Source organism: Podarcis melisellensis (assembly GCF_964234715.1).
Source record: "Podarcis melisellensis genome assembly, chromosome: 7".
NCBI lineage: Eukaryota > Metazoa > Chordata > Lepidosauria > Squamata > Lacertidae > Podarcis > Podarcis melisellensis.
In genome coordinates this window covers 34,642,954-34,656,865 of record NC_138539.1, presented here as the reverse complement: position 1 = coordinate 34,656,865, position 13,912 = coordinate 34,642,954, and the positions used below count along the sequence as shown (strand labels likewise).

The following is a 13,912-nucleotide window of genomic DNA, read 5'->3' as shown; positions in this document are numbered from 1 at the left end:
ACTATAATGACTATAGGGATGCCCAGTGGCCCTTTCTATAGAAAATGGTTTACCACAGTAACCATAGCATAGTAACCATGTAGATCTACCATTAGCACAGGTTTAAGGCAGACTTTAAGTGTCTATGGATGATAATATGGTTATGCTCCCATTAGGATTATATAGCCATAATCCAAGCAGCACTCCGTCACAAGGTTAATGTATTTTTTACCTTATTCTAACATTTTCCCAAGAACTTCCAAATAACAGGTTGTCGTATTTCACTGTTTATCTAAGAGCACCTACTAAGATTCACAACTCAGTGCTAATTTGAACCTTTTTCAAACAATTGTGGATCACAACTCACTTAAGCTGATCAAACTAAGAAATGAACTAGATATCAAGTTTTTAAGGATAGTGCTAAATAAGAGTCACAAAAAGTACATAAAGCCAGCATGCTGATATAGGTCTGTAAAGGATACAGCGGACATTTCTGTCTAGAAATGTTGATTAAGATGGTGACTAATATGTCTATATTATACTGTCCTAGAATATAAACTCCAGCTCCCTGCTGAGAGAAAGATCCTGCAGGGCCAACTGGGAGCTATCCAGGGTCCTGCTCTAGAGAGAACTACCTTGTGTGAACCTTCCTTAGTTGTGCATGAATCTGCCTTGACTTTACCTGATCTGCCTTTGCCTTTGCCCAGGCTTCCTCAAACTTGGCCCTCCAGATGGTTTGAGACTACAGTTCCCATCATCCCTGACCACTGGTCCTGCTAGCTAGGGATCATGGGAGTTGTAGGCCAAAAACATACGGAGGGCCAAGTTTGAGGAAGCCTGCCTTAGCCTTAGCCTGGACTTGGCTTGACATTGCCTGGCCTAACTTGACTAGCTTGGAAGGAGCTTTCTGAGGACTGAAAGCCTTAGCAGAGCATAACAGAATTCATTCCACTGAACATTCCAGGCTGCAATGTGGAAAGTTGAATACAAAATTTGTATTAATCAATAACCCTGCAATCTTCAATGTGGGCTGCAGTAGCATAGCACCAAAGGCTGCCTCCATTCTAGTTCTCACACTTCACCAAGCACATATTTAGTTAACACCCAGTAATACTTTGTGCCAGTGAAGTTGCCATAAAAGAATTTCAACCCACAGTGTCTTCATCATTCTTAACTTATTTCTACATTTGACAATAGCCCAGTTCTTATCACACACTGTTTCTGCTATTAAAGCAAAGAGAAAAGAATGTGTAAACATGAACTTGAGATCTTAATCAAGCTCACAGCACACTACTTCTTTGCAACCAAAAGACTGTAATCAGGGTGAGATTATTGCTGGCAGTGAAACAAGGCATTAGAGTGGACTGAGATCATGCAAATTTAGACTTAATTATTTGTGTCATAACAAGACAGAAAAGTCAGAACAATGTTATTCTGAGAAATGGACTTGATTTTGCAAAGAAATGTGAGTATTTGCAGGCTTAACAGAACATTATTCCATCAAGGAATTGTCAGTAAATGAAACCATCACAAAACATGTGAATAAACAACAGAATACGGGGCCAAATAAAGTGAGACATTTTGGAAGATGTATAAGAACAACCATGACATGAATTAATTGTTTACTTCCAACAGGTTTGTTTCATGCACCTCAGACAAGCTGAGTAAATGTAGTAAGAAAATGCAAAGGTGGGTGTTAGGGCCAGCCTCTAGACAGAAGGAGGCAGCTGCTTCAGACAGCAGATGTTGGAAGGTGGAAGTAGTGGTGAGGGCTTGCAGGTCAAAACTGTGTATGCCTGGCATATACATGCTTAAACTAGTCTGCTGTCTTCAGGTCCAGTGGAGGACAATGCCCCATCAATAGTGTTGAAGTAATCTTCAACTGCCAAGACCTTTGAGAGCTGCTGACAGTCAGAGTATGGCAACTTTCCCCAATGAAGTTCTCTCCAGGTATTTTGGATGACAGCTTCCATAATCCCTGACCATTGCTGGTTGGTCTGATGGGAGTTGAAGTCCACTCCTCAGCTCTCCAAAATGTTGGGTTGGGAAAGGCTAAAGTAGAGCATGACAAACAGCCCAAGAGCTCACTCACTCCAAGCTTGGGAACAGAAGTAGCTCACATCTTCTTCCATTAGGTACCACTGCCACCACCTCATTCTTTTCCTCTGCCCTTGAGATAGGAGCAAATTCTCAAGGCTAAAAGCCTCCTGCCTAGAAAGGTAGACAACATATTTTCTTGCATTCTCTGGGCCAAAGTGATCAGGGCACAGTTAAAATAACATGTGAGCAGTCATAGAGGCATATTATACCTCCACATTAATTAATTTACTAAGGATAAAATTTAAGATTGGAAAAAGGAAGAACTGCGGAAGCCCCATCAGACATTCAGCTTCCAAGAAAATGTTGAAAAACCGGAACACTCACTTCCGGGTTTCAGTTGTTCGGAAGACAAAACATTCGAGAACAAGGCTGTTCGAAAACCAAGGTACAACTGTATATTCACATTTTTAGTGTACTTTATTGTATTTTGTTCTCTTGATTAGTATTTTAATACCTACTAATCTAGAATTATTATTATTTTATTAGCAAAGATATAAATTCAGACTGGCCAGTGTTTATTAGGCAGAGGAAAATAAAAGACAGCATACAGAAGATTGTAGGGATGCGGGTAGCACTGTGGGTTAAACCACAGAGCCTAGGGCTTGCCAATCAGAAGGCTGGCGGTTCGCATCCCCGTGACAGGGTGAGCTCCCGTTGCTCGGTCCCTGCTCCTGCCAACCTAGCAGTTCGAAAGTACATCAAAATGCAAATAGATAAATAGGTATCACTCTGGCGGGAAGGTAAACGGCGTTTCCATGCACTGCTCTGGTTCGCCAGAAGCGGCTTAGTCATGCTGGCCACATGACCCAGAAGCTGTACGCCGGCTCCCTCAGCCAGTAAAGCAAGATGAGTGCTGCAACCCCAGAGTCATCCACGACTGGACCTAATGGTCAGGGGTCCCTTTACCTTTACAGAAGATTGTACATATTGTAGATCACATTTCTATAAGCAAGCAATACCCTGTGGTGGTGGTGGTGTTATGGACACAGCAAAAGCTTTTGACAATATTGAATGGCCATTTTTGGTTGAGATTTTAAAGCTTACTATTTTGGGGAAAAGATTTAAAACACAGGTGCAGGTAATGTGTTTAGCACAAAAGCAAATATATGTATCAATGGGATAACTTCAAATCTCCTTAATTCATATAAAGGTACAAGTCAAGGTTGTCCTTCATCTCCACTATCGTTTGCATTGGGAATAAATCCACTTGCAATTAAAATCAGGACCTGTAAGAATGTCAGTGGAGTAAAAATAAATACACATGAAGTAAAGCTTAAACTATATGAATATTATATACCCGTAAGATTAATAATAATAATAATAATAATAATAATAATAATAATAATAATACAATTCTATGATTCTTTGTTGAGATTCCTGAATTGCATGGGGTTCATAAAATTCATAGAACCATAGAGTTGGAAGGGACCCTGAGAATCATCTAGTCCAACCTATATATGCCCAATACTGGCATCAAACCTGCAACCTTGGCATAATCAGCACCATGCTCTAACTAACTTAGCTATACCTGTGGGTTCCAACTCTACAATTCTATGATTCTATTATCCTATGTGTGCGGTCTGCAGGAGTCAGAAAACACTTCATGGGAATCTCTGTGCAATATGTGAAGGTGGTGGGAAATAATTAATTAAATCAATTAATTAAATCATGGTTCTCCTTCATTATGTGATGTAAGCAAAATTACATTTATATACATTTATTAAAAACATTAAATAAAAGCACATACGGGGGGGGATTGTGCAGAGGTCAGTTTTTCTTGTGTCAATGTCTTCCAGGTGTTGTTTTGAATCCCCATCACCCTTGACCATTGACAATGCTGGCTGTGACTGATGGAAATTGTAGTCAAAGGCATCTGAAGGATAGCATTTTGGAAAAGGATGGAATAGGTAGGTGTTAGTAACTTGGTCCCAAACCAAGGATCACAATGGGGGATGAAGCCAATGGATGTGATCCCATCTTCCACAGTATGTTCATATGGATATGTTCATAGGAATATGGGTTAGCGTAAACAATTTCTTTTTCTGTTTTTTTTAAAAAAACTGAAGCTTGAGAGTCTAAGAAAGTCACAAGATTACTTATTGTGTATATAAATGTAAACATTATTTTGTTGCATTGGAGTATCTCAGTGAAAAGATAGATGTTAATCTGTATTTATTCTGCTAATGCTCTCAAACCTCAATAGAAGGATAAATTCCTCAGTTGTGCTAAGCATTACACAAATATATAACAAAAATGTTGCCTTCATTATAAAGTAGGTAATAACCCAAAGTTGAAGTTAATGATGTGCAGTTCTGAAATGACAGTGATTAATACCGTAGTAGGTAATAGATTTTTAATCATGCCAACAAAAGGAACATTATTCAGGTGATTCACTGGTCATTTACTAGTGTAGACTCATTATATCCCTTGAGACTACACCAATGTAATTGGTCAGTGAGTCACTCACCACATTTGTTCATTTGGTTGGAATTTGTTGTGTGTTGGGTATGCAGGACTGGTCTATGAAATGTTGCCATTCCGAGGAAGACTGGCAAAGAGAAGTGTTTTGGACACAGACATTGAAAAACAAATATTCATTATCATGCTCATCAAAGGACGAAGAACAAATGGTGAGTTGGCCTCTGCATGTTCATCAGCCAACGACTGCAATATCAAGGAATGCTACTATCTTTTATTCTATTACATATATAAATCTAATAAATACATAAATAATAAATATTGTATATCTGAAACAGGCATCAGAAATCTCAAAACCCAGCAGAAATCACCATCTAAAGAAGGGAATGATGCTTAAATCCCAGTGAGGACAAAGGAATAGGTTAGCTTCAATTAACTTAAATACCATGAGGTCTTCCAAATTTTACACCTCATGGAATCTCTGGTCTGTGAGCCTAATATTGCATGCCAGGCATCCTCATTTGGCCCAGGAGGCCATTTTAGCTATACCACACCCAACCGTCCTGTACCTGCTGTTATATATGACATCACATGAGAGGCAGGTAAAAGCAAGGCTTGGGAGAAAGGGATTTGAAAGCCCCACCAATCACCAATACTGCCAAAGACCAGCCCCCCCCCCCCAGTTTCCCAGTTATACCCAAATCAGCTGATTGTCAGGGCTTCAGAAACAAAGGGGCTTTGCAAGCCCTTGGAAATTATTGCACTAGGGATTTGGAAAGCTTAGGGAAAAGGAGCAATTTTTTTCCTTTCCAAAGGAAGCAGTTGGCATGCAAAGCACTTGGAGAAGCACTTTGAATACAAAGTGCTTTCTCTGCAGATGGGGAATTGCTCCATCTTTATTAGCATTCCCCACTGTGCAAAGACTTCAGAGTGGCTCCCTCTATCAACTGATCATTGGTTAGAGAGGTTTTCACACAGCCAAAGCTCCACAAAGCCCAGTTGCCTTGTGCTTCTTCTGCTTGTAGTTCATATCAAACCTAACATCACATTTGACCTCCAATTCAAATCTTTATTCCAGTCATAGGCCAGCATGATAAAAACACCTCCGTGCATTAATAAAACATGCTAGATAGCCAATATGGCAACTGCAGAAGTAGAAGATACACATATTCATACTCTCGGTTACAATAGCATAAGATTAGAATGCATAAAACTTGTAAATCAAACCTTCAGTTTTAGACCTGCCATGTGGCACATAACATTCTCTTACGTGTGTCAATCATAGCAGCACATCTGATGAAAGCTGGGTTTTCTGCACATGTTTGCAGATACCCTTTTACTGTTATCCTCAAATGATCCAGGCCCATTCCAAGTGAACAAAATATTAAAGAACACTGTCAGTTACAGGAACAATTCAATTAAGATTTCACAAAGCTTTTTTTTGTTTGTTTCAGTGTATCTTGCCCATCAATATGAATATGATTATTGTTTCACACAGTGGGAGCTTTCCTCTTAATGATACTTAGCAGCAGGGGCTTTGTTTGCTGATGCAAATGAGAAACAATAGTTTGTATTGTCTAATATACAGCATTAGCTATCAAGAAGCTGGGTTCAGACCAGTGCTTTTGTCCTTCCCTTCCCTTAATTTCTAATTGCAAAAGCTCTTTTTCGACTGTTTCTGAATGGATGTGCCATCTCAGAGAGAAAAAGATCTGGCTTCAGGGGCGGGAAACTGCCACATTGCCATCTGTGCAACCTTTCAGGGGCCACATGAAAGTGGTGGGCAGGGCCAGGGGCAAAACTGGGCAAACCAACTGTGAATTTTACCTTCATATGGTTGGCTACACATACTCATACACTCCTCTCTGTCCTCCAGCTAGGCAAGCAAGAAGCTACATAAGAGTTCCAGACACATTCCAGACAGGGAAAAGCACTCAAGGAGGGTGTGGCTTGGGAGGGGAAGTGGCCTGGGGAGAGTTTCAAGGGCCAGAGAGAGAGGCTTGGAGGTCTCCATTTGGCACCCAGACCTGAGGTTCCAGATACCCAACTTAGTAGGGTGTTGCACAGCTCTCCCCAACCCTATACCCCACATCCAAAGGCATGCAGTGTCTCATCCCTACCTTCTCCCAGGAAGATGCAGCTGGTCTGATAGGTCCCTCCTGCTTTCCTAGGTCTCTTTGCTGCTTTTCCTTCTGCCTGCCTCTCCTTCCTGCCCAACCCCCTTTTCTCCGACAGCTCCAGGTTACTCAGGGCAGTCCAACCTGATCTGCAGCAACTCAGGAGAAGCCTGGATCCCCCAGAATCAATCCAAATCAGTTTGGCTTTGGGCTTTGGCTGAATCCATTGCAAAGCCCTGCAATTTTGTCCTTTTTCATTTGATTTTTGCACACATATCCGTTGGATTGAGGCACTAGACACTGGAGAACAGCCTTTACCAAAGGTGCCATGGACTTTGAAGACGCTCAGGACAAAAGGGAGAAACGAGCTAAGAGGAAGGCATGTTTGGCAAACCCTCACCATGATCAACTCCTGCCCGGAAACCTATGCCCCCACTGTGGAAGGACGTGTGGATCCAGAACTGGCCTCCACAGTCACTTATGGGCTCATTGTTAAGATCATGTTCATGAAAGTCAATCTTACTCAGCTATGAGTGAGCACCAAAAAGAAGAAGACTAGACTTCAGCATACAGTAATAGACAATAAAGGATAACTGGTATACTCAACAATAAAGAATAGGAAGTAGGTGGAAATCTGAAAAGGCAAAAAATAGGAAAAGATAAAAGACCTGATTGTGGAATAAAATGTGAAATAACACCACACTGCTTTTCCAGAATAATATGAAGATTGTTAATCATATGGGATGTTTTAATATTGAATGCATCAGAATGCAATAATTTTGATTCTGAAAGTTCCCACATTAGCCCTATCATGAGAGGCTCATCCTATACCAGCCATGAGTAAAAATATTTGATTATACCACAATGGCAGACAATTTATTCTTGTTCAGATTAGTCAAATGCTACCTGCCCATGAAATTTAATACCTGTCAACTCAAATATCAGTTTGAATTCTGACAACTGAAAGGCATATAAAACATATCCAATATTTTTAAAAATAAAAAATCTGCCAGGTAGCTCAATAGAGGAATAATTAACACTGGCATGCATAAGGGAAGCTATCAGTGCCACTCTAAGTGGTGTCAGTAGGAGGAGATATAGCGCGAGATTGAGAGATGTGCATACAGGTATGAATCCAACTGACTTCACTCAAAAAACTTCAGTCAAAAATGTATCACGAAGAAATCTCGTTGTCTGAGGTGATGTGAAGTTCATGCAATCTGTGATAGCTGTTTCACACATGCTAGTCATCACATTACATTCATTTGTTTTATTTATCACATTTATATACCATCTTTTCCTATGAGGAAGTTGAGGTGGTATCGAACAGATGGAAAGCTCTTTAATCCGAGTAGGCTGAAAGCAAAGAGTAAGGTTACCATAACTTCCGTCATAGAGCTTCAGTATGCTGATGACAACGTACTGTGTGAACACTCAGAGGATGACCTCCAGACTATCCTAATTATATTCACAGAAGTTTACGAAAAGCTTGGTCTATCATTCAACATCCCAAAAACCAAAGTGCTGCACCAACAAGCACAAAACAACCACTCTGCGGCACCACAAATCCAACTCAATGATGTAACATTGGAAAGTGTTGATCACTTCTCCTACCTGGGCAGTTAGTTATCTTTCCACAAGGACATTGATGCTAAAATCCAGCATTGCCTGAGCTCTGCGAGTGCAGCTTTTTCCCAATTTAAGTGCTGCATGTTTGAGTACCGGGACATTTGCAGGGAAACCAAAATGCTTGTTTACAAAGCTATTGTACTACCAACCTTACTGTATTGGTGTCTCTGAAAAAAATTACATATCATTTGGGAGGACAGGTGAACTAATGCCAATGTCCTGGAAGAAGCAAAGTGTTGAAGCACTGATTCTTCAGCATCAGCTTCATTGGAAAGGTCATGTTGCATAGATGCCTGATGATCATCTTCCAAAGCAACTACTCTATTCTGAACTTAAAAATGGAAAGCATGATGCTGGTGGTCAACAAAAGAGGTTTAAAGACTCTCTTAAACCAAATCTTATAAAATTTAGTATAAACACTGCCCATTAGAAAACACTGGCCTGTGAGCACTCAAATTGGATAACAGCCTAAGTTCAGTGGGACTTACTTCCAAGTAAAGGGAGACAGGATCACAACTTGAATCCCATTGAAATTCATGGGCTTTAACTGTGTCCTTTAGCTTCATTAATGTCAATGGGACTAAGTTGTGACTAACTTTTACTGTATTGTGCCCCCCACACACTTAATTTTGAAAGATGATTTCAGTTTGGTAATGAATTTAATTAGCTCAGTAAGGCACCAATGAAGCTACCTGAGAAATAGCTATTAATAATGTCCCCAACTATTTAGCAGGAATTTTATCCCAAATTAGATGGCTCAGATTCAGGAAAAAGTAATTAGTCAAAGATCTAAGCTCATTATGGAGATTCCAATTAAAGCCTCTTTTCAGTGTGCTGTGGCAGTAAAATAAGTAAATTTTAGAACGGAAAATGAATGTGACAGGAAATCCTGGGATTATACAGTTCTATTAGTATTATGCCCTCTGCCACAATGAGATGATCTGTTTTAATTGATCCACAGATACATAGCAAAAGGAGCAAGTAAAATGAGCAGTGCTGAGGAAGGCTCACACTGCCTTTGCATACTCTCAGCGCCTAAGTACATGAGATGTTGATGGCATGCTTAGCAATCACATTGTGGATTTTTAAAAATTATTTCTTCATTTGACTTTTTGGGGAATAACACAGAAACAACCAAACATAAATACCAAACAAGACAGCAACAATTGCCTGGAACAACTGCAGAATTTGACCAAATGAAGAGTAAAAATGCCAGGAAGTGAGAAGAGGCATTATTAACTTTGAGGGGTTTTTTTGGTGCTTACAATCAAGCAGAATAGAAATTTTATGAAATAAATAAAATGAATAAACTACTCCAAATATCTGCACAGCAAAATCAAGCCTCCATACACATCTACAGTCTCCAAAACAGGTCTCTTCAAAGTTCTATCTGCATTCCTTCAGTCCTGCTGTGACATCCTTCAATATTAGCAAATGGTAGTAGCCACCACCATGACCTCTCAAAAGTATTCTCCCTTAGTATACCCTGTTAAATTGGCTTAGGTGCAAATTAAATACCAGCTATAGAGGAAGTGGAGTTTTTTGTGAAATTATTTTTGGGATTACTGCTAGCCATGTTTACTGAGGAGGCAAATTCCACAGAAAGGATAATAGCACAGGAAAGAAGAACAAGAAGGCTTGTTAATACTTAACCTTGTCTACATGTTCTTCAAACACAGAAATAATACTCTTTCTCTCTACTTATTATGTAGGAATAATTAAGCCAATTCTCTCTCTGCCATAACCTTTTCCTTTGAACTAGCCTCCTGAAATTAACAGTAGCTATTCAGATCATGAAGGGACATGGGTGGCGCTGTGGGTAAAACCTCAGTGTCTAGGACTTGCCGATCGCATGGTCAGCGGTTCGAATCCCCACAGCGGGGTGAGCTCCCATCTTTCGGTCCCAGCTCCTGCCCACCTAGCAGTTCGAAAGCACCCTTAAGTGCAAGTAGATAAATAGGTACCGCTTTATAGCGGGAAGGTAAACGGCGTTTCCATGTGCTGCGCTGGTGCTGGCTCGCCAGAGCAGCTTCGTCACGCTGGCCACCTGACCCAGAAGTGTCTCTGGACAGCGCTGGCCCCCGGCCTCTTAAGTGAGATGGGCGCACAACCCTAGAGTCGGACACGACTGGCCCGTACGGGCAGGGGTACCTTTACCTTATTCAGATCATGGCTGGTGTTACTTTATCAAAACAAAATGTCACAATCCTAAACAGGTTTTCCCAGAAGTAAATCCCATTGATTCTAATGGAAAGGAAGTTTAAAAATGCTGCCTACCACTAATGAGATGAGATCTTGCATTACTGTCCAAGGTAAACTAATATTTGGCCATGCGGGCACTTGCTTAAAGGTGAACATTGATGGGGATAGCAAAAAGGGTGGCTGTTCTGAGATAATGGGAATCAAAGCAGATCTTAATTCAATAAAGCAGAAATTGTCGCCATTGCATTGCACTTCCGCCAGATCAACATATGGTAGCACAGCTGACAGATATAATCTTTACTCTGTTTTTTCTTTTTCACATGTTCATTGCGTTTGGTGATGTCCTACACAAGAATTTATATAATTTGCCTGTAACTCCTTAGTGCTACAACACTCGTTGCTGTGAAACTACAGCATTATCTTAATCCTGAATTCTGACATCTCAAGAGTTAATTTAGTGATTAAATGAATGGTCTAAGGCCCCCAACAGCAGGGGCCTCCAAAATCCTCAGATTTTGATGTGGAGTGGTTGCTTACCCACCCACCCCTCTTTAAAAGACAAAGCTGTCTTCTTTTTTTAAAAAAAAAGCCAAGCATATTGAGACACAAATGTACCAGCCCAGGATTCTGTTTGCAAGTGTTGTTCAGTTCCTAAACAATGTTATTTGAAACTTGCTGATGACCACCCACCAAACACATTTGTCCCCACCTTATGAGCACAAATGGAGAGAGAGAGAGAGAGAGAGAGAGAGAGAGAGAGAGAGAGAGAGAGAGAGAGAGAGAGATGCTTTTTAATTCATTTCATTTGCCTGCTGACAGTTTATAAAAGGGGATGGCAACACAGTTGGTTTCAAAAAGAGAACACCGCCTGCACTTGCTAAAAGAAAAGAATTGATGCTGCAGGCAGACAGCACCTTCAACACAATTCCTTTTTAAATGGAATAGATCATTTGTAGAGCATCCTTTATGATCTCACCAATAATCTAGGGCAGAGAAGAAAGAGATGATCAATTTCCAGTTTGAAAATGCATTGTGCTTATCCTGTTAACTCAGCTTATCCTGTTATTGTTTTTCTCCATAGACAAGGACTCTTTCAAATTCTAAGAGTCCATCTCTATTAAAAAGTGCATCATTTTTATCACAGACTGCAAACAAACTCTTTGGAGAAACAGCACATTATGTCTTTTACAAATCATTGCATTTTTCCAGATGTATGGTATGTTAGAAACCTGACACAAAAGATGTGAATCGGGTTAACGAGCCTGCCTGCATTTCTACCAAAATGTGTGTCGATTCATTTGAATAAATTTGACCTTTTCTGTTTATTGCCTTCTTGTAGTGGGGAAAGAATTCAGTCCATAGCCAATCATTATGATGACCACAAGTCCACTCAGGCACCTTGACAGCTGAATCGCCACCCCATCAAGAGATTTTCCCTCAGGCAACTGGCTGAGCTGGCACACATTCGTTGGTTCTTTTTGCACATTAAATATCTTTACAGTTTTCATATTTTTGCTGTTTTTACACTTTTCACTTCTGCTTTGTACAGCATTTGCAGGCAAAGATTTATACAGCATAACACACACCATTAGCACTTTGCAAGCCTTTGTTGTACAGATGCTAAGCTATCCACAAGGCTTTCAAGTTTCAATATGCAGGGAGGGAGTTGATGCTTCCTAGGGGACGGAGGAAAGGAAATGTTTGCAGAGGGCTACATTTGGTTAAGACAGCAAGAACAACATTATAGCACTAGAGTAAAAAAGCATCAGAATCCAGACTTTGTCCTGGACCCAAAGAACAGTGTAACTTGATCCATGTGTTCAAAGGGGTCTCTTCTTAAACCGCAGCTCCTCATACCAAATGGCAAACTTCTTTGAAACTGAAGGGAGTTTCTAAGGCAGCATAGAGGTCTGTGGTCCAAAGAAGGGAAAGTTGTGTCACTGAGCAATGCAGATTTTTGGACCAAACTAAATCAGCTTTATGTATCTGCCCCTTAAATACCAACCATGAGAAGATGAAGCAAAATTTAGAAAGTGAGATAAAAGCAAACAACAAATAATTTTACGAGTCAATGTGCCTCAGTCTGCACTGGCTACAGCTTCATGTTGTCCTCAAAGGCAGCCTCCTGTGGAGAACATTGCAGTATTCAAATCAAGAAAGTTCCCAGGGCATGTATTATTGAAGCAAGGATATCCCTGCTGTGGAATGGTCATAGCCAGCGGTCGGCAAGGTTTACCTCGCCTGGGCCGGTTCACCCCAGCAGAGATCCCTCCATGGGCTGGGCCATGCATGTGTGTGATCGCGCACACCCGTGATTTCCGGCATCTGCACAGATGCGATATCCGGTGTCTGTGCATGCGCACATGCGATTTCCAGCACCGCAAAAGCAAGTCCCTGCACCGTGCTGTGCCAGTTTAGCACAGCACACAGGGACTCGCCAAGCGGACGGCTCGGTTCGGGGGCCGGTTAAACAACCCCCGTGGGCCGCTTGTGGCCCATGAGCCTTAGGTTGCCAACCCCTGGTCATAGCATTTAGCTGGACAAAAGTAGCTGGACAAAAGTACTGCAGCTATTTGAGTACTTTAAGAGTTTTCCCAGACTACCTACCTGCTCCTACAAGGGGAATGCAACCTCATCAACAGCAGGTTACTGTACCAATCCCCCACATAGCCTCCATCTCATACAGATTCAGTTTCAGTTGCTTCTTCATACAAAAATGCATTAGCATTGTAAGTCAATATATGTCTGGCAGACCTAATGCTTGTTTTATTTTATTTTTCTTCAAATCAACAAATGAGCATCTGATATTACAAAAAAGGTTCCTTTCTGGTCTAATGTCATTGTGCATGTATTCTTACATTGCACAAATGGAATTCATTTTATATGCAAAAGATAATTCTGCATCTTCTTTTGTCTATAAGTTTCTGCTCAGTCTTGATGCTTTGATTAGCCCTCCTCTGCTTGGAAGGGACAACAGCTCTGTTCCACTATTGATACTGTGCCTAACTCTTGGGCTTTGATAGAACCAAGGAGCAAACTAGATGTTACCCCTAAACATGAAACTGTCACAGAAAACAGGACTTGCTTGTCTAGCTTTCTCTTCATCTACTGCAATGTTTAGTATAACTTACCTGGGTTCATATTTCATGAAATTCTGTGTTTCTTAAGATTATCTCCATATCATTGGCTATCACTGGTAGTGAGTAAAGAAATGTGGGACATAATAGCATCAGGGCACACAGCAGATATTTCTCATGCCCTAATGCATTGCATTTTGCTTCCTTTTTTTCTTTTTTTAACTAGCTTCAAAGTTGCCTTTTTCTATGGCACCATATGCTAGGGTAACCTATAGTTTAGTCTTATTGTCGGTCTGGACAGCAATAGTCATTTGAAGCTAGCTCTCTGCCTTTTAGCAGAGCTACAATTCTTGAAAAATACAGTCACTGGGGGATTCTAGTCTCAGCCGA

General features: G+C 40.7%; 2 long non-coding RNA genes across 2 annotated transcripts; one reads left to right on the top strand and one right to left on the bottom strand.

Moving 5' to 3' along the window:
- The first annotated feature begins 2,421 nt into the window (after positions 1-2,421).
- LOC309374554 lies at positions 2,422-4,720 on the top strand. Its single transcript, XR_014170624.1, has 3 exons — positions 2,422-2,464; positions 3,876-3,986; positions 4,593-4,720. It is a non-coding gene; the product is annotated as an uncharacterized lncRNA (long non-coding RNA).
- Positions 4,721-11,748: 7,028 nt separating this feature from the next.
- LOC309373474 lies at positions 11,749-13,161 on the bottom strand. The gene is made up of 2 exons (XR_014170067.1): positions 13,053-13,161; positions 11,749-12,121 (listed from the first exon to the last, which is right to left on the bottom strand). It is a non-coding gene; the product is annotated as an uncharacterized lncRNA (long non-coding RNA).
- Between the last annotated feature and the right edge of the window lie 751 nt (positions 13,162-13,912).